The sequence below is a fragment of the Nicotiana attenuata genome, chromosome 10, assembly GCF_001879085.1.
Source record: "Nicotiana attenuata strain UT chromosome 10, NIATTr2, whole genome shotgun sequence".
Classification (NCBI taxonomy): domain Eukaryota; kingdom Viridiplantae; phylum Streptophyta; class Magnoliopsida; order Solanales; family Solanaceae; genus Nicotiana; species Nicotiana attenuata.
This window is the reverse complement of record NC_031998.1, coordinates 39,406,747-39,410,285: the sequence shown is the minus strand read 5'-3', so window position 1 is coordinate 39,410,285 and position 3,539 is coordinate 39,406,747.

Genomic DNA, 3,539 nt, shown 5'->3' with positions numbered 1-3,539 from the left:
GTGTGATTTATCTGCCTAGATCCTAATTCCAATACTTTAGCATATTATATAGTGCAACAGGTTTATGTGGAAATGAATCGCTGCCAACTTTCGAATTTAGGGGATAATTTCAAGTACTGGAACTGACTTTATGAGTTAGTTATTAGTTACCTTAGATAATCATGGCATTTTACGTCTGTTTGTATTACTCCTTAGTTTAATAGCCTCACATGATTAATTGCTCCAGATCTATTTGATGTATGAAATCGAATTAGTATTTTGGGTGAGCAGTAGAGTGTGGGTAGAATTTGATAACAAATGTGCACGTTTGTCAATTTAGGTCGTTAAGTTTGATATTTTAATTTAGCTAGTGATACTTTAGTTTGACCAACACATTCTGAATAATGCAGTGATCCGTTCAGTCATACACAAGCCCGAGTATAACATTAAAATTAAAGCAGTCAGTATCATCTAGATTTGAGTAGAACAAATTGAGGCAATTTCAGTGGCTGCTTGTGTGAATCGAAGTGAAGCTTGGTCTGCCTTGATGATTTGGGCTCAACAGCCCATTGTCAAAAGTGTAGGCTTCAGTGCCTTAATGAGCGGCCCAGGTTCAGTTCGTGCGCCCGTGTACGTTTGCGCCTAGGCCAAGGCTTGTGACGGGCCATTCTTTTGAGGTAGACCTGAACGCAATTTTTCTTCCGGTGTGCTCTAATCCAGCAATAAATTCATTAGGGCTCTTTCATTGGGGACAAGTGAAATAGAAGATCGTAGTTACTTTAGGTTTGCCTTTTAAATAATAAAGTGAGATGAGCCTCGCCAATAAAAATGCAAAATTACGGGGCCCTCAATAGATGTTATAAAATACTTAGAATTCGGGTGAACCGTTTAGCGAATTTTACGGTTTTCCCCAAAGATAATAAAAGCGTAGTTGCTTTAGGCGCGAATTTTAATAATATTACCTTCCTTAATGCGGGTGCACATTTATGTGACCCAAATCTAAATCTCAACGAAGTCGGAATGCGTCAAAAGCCACGGGCGCACTGGTGCGACGTGGTTCGGGACACATTTTCACGACGTTGCAATTCTTATTAAAAAGACATAAAATAAAAGCGGTTAAAATAAAGAGCACATAGGTTAGAATATGTTTAAAAATCAAATAAAAGCGAATACAACAGTTGAGCGACCGTGCTAGAACCACGGAATCCGGGAATGCCTAACACCTTCTCCCGGGTTAACAGAATTCCTTACTCGGAGTTCTGGTTCGCGGACTATTAACAGAGTCATAATTTCCTCGGATTGGGATTCGACCGGTGACTTGGGACACCATTAATCTCCCAAGTGGCGACTCTGAATATTAATAATAAATCCCGTTCCGACTGTCCTTTAATTGGAAAAACTCCTTTGCACCCTCGCGGGTGTAGGAAAAAGGGGGGTGTGACAGTCTTTATTGATGATATTTTGGTGTACTCCCGCAGCCAGGAGGAGCACGAACAGCACCTTAGAGTGGTCCTTCAAACTCTGAGGGATAGTCAGTTATACGCCAAGTTCTCCAAGTGTGAGTTCTGGCTGAGTTCAGTAGAATTTTTGGGTCATGTTGTATCAGCAGAGGGTATTCAGGTGGACCCGAAGAAGATAGAGGCAGTCAAGAATTGGCCTCGACTAGCATCAGCTACAGAAATTCGGAGTTTCTTAGGGTTAGCAGGCTACTATCGTCGGTTCGTGGAGGGGTTTTCATCTATCGCAGCCCCGATGACCAGGTTGACCCAGAAGGGTGCCCGGTTCAGATGGTCGGATGAGTGTGAGGCGAGCTTTTAGTAGCTCAAGACAGCTCTGACTACGATACCGGTATTGGTTTTGCCCACAGGTTCAGGGCCTTATACAGTTTATTGTGATGCTTCCCGTATTGGGCTTGGTGTAGTATTGATGCAGGATGGCAGAGTCATTGCCTATGCTTCGAGGCAGTTGAAGATCCACGAGAAGAATTATCCGGTTCATGATCTAGAGTTGGCAGCCATTGTTCATGCTTTGAAAATTTGGAGGCATTACCAATATGGTGTGACGTGTGAGGTGTACACTGATTACAAGAGTCTTCAATACTTTTTCAAGCAAAAGGAGTTCAATTTGAGGCAGAGGAGATGGTTTGAGTTATTGAAAGATTATGATGTTACTATTTTGTATCACCCGGGGAGAGCCAATGTGGTGGCCGATGCATTGAGTAGGAAGTCCGCCATCATGGGTGAGTCTAGCTTATATTCCGGTCAGCCAGAGACCGCTTCCTTTGGATATTCAGGCCTTGGCCAATCGATTTGTGAGATTGGACATTTCTGAGCCTAGCAGAGTGTTAGCTTGCACGGTCGCTCGTTCTTTATTATTGGAGCGTATCCGTGATCGGCAGTTTGATGATCCCCATTTGTGTGTCCTGAGAGACACGGTGCAGCGTGGAGGTGCCACGAAGGTGACCTTAGATAGCGATGGTGTTTTGAGATTGCAGGGGCGAGTTTGTGTGCCCAACGTCGATGGGATTCGAGAGTTGATCTTAGCGGAGGCCCATAGTTCTTGGTACTCTATTCACCCGGGCGCCGCGAAGATGTATCAGGACTTACGACAGCATTATTGGTGGCGTAGGATGAAGAAGGATATTGTTGCATATGTAGCTCGATGTTTGAACTGTCAGCAGGTTAAGTATGAGCATCAGAGGCCTGGTGGTTTTTTTCAGAGGATTGAGCTTCTCGAGTAGAAGTGGGAGAGGATTACCATGGATTTCGTTACCGGACTTCCGTTGACTCGGAAGAAGTTCGATGTGATATGGGTTATTGTTGATAGGCTGACCAAGTCAGCACATTTCATTCCTGTGGCAGTCTCCTATTCATCCGAGAGGTTAGCTGAGATTTATATCCGGGAGATTGTTCGCCTTTATGGTGTGCCGGTATCTATCATTTCGGACCGGGGTACGCAGTTTACCTCGCATTTCTGGGGTGCACTCCAGCTAGAGTTGGGCAAACGGGTTGAGTTGAGCACACGTACGGTCAGTCCGAGCGGACTATTCAGATTTTGGAGGATATGCTCCGAGCTTGTGTTATCGACTATGGAGGTTTGTGGGACCAGTTTTTGCCTTTAGCAGAGTTCGCTTACAACAACAGCTACCAGTCCAGCATTCAGATGGCCCCATATAAGGCGTTGTATGGTATGTGATGTCGGTCTCCAGTTGGATGGTTTGAGCCGGGGGAGGCTCGGTTATTGGGTACGGATTTAGTTCAGGAGGCCTTGGATAAGGTCAAGATCATTCAGGACAGGCTTCGTTCAGCTCAGTCGCGGCAAAAGAGTTATGCATATCGTAAGGTCCGGAGTGTAACTTTCTTGGTTGGTGAGCGGGTCTTGCTCCGAGTGTCGCCTATGAAGGTCGTGATGAGATTTGGGAAGAAGGGCAAGCTTAGCCCTAGGTTCATTGGCCCCTTTGAGATCCTTGATTGAGTGGGAGAGGTGGCTTATAGACTTGCCTTGCCGCCTAGCTTGTCAGCCGTGCATCCAGTGTTTCATGTGTCCATGCTTCGGAGGTA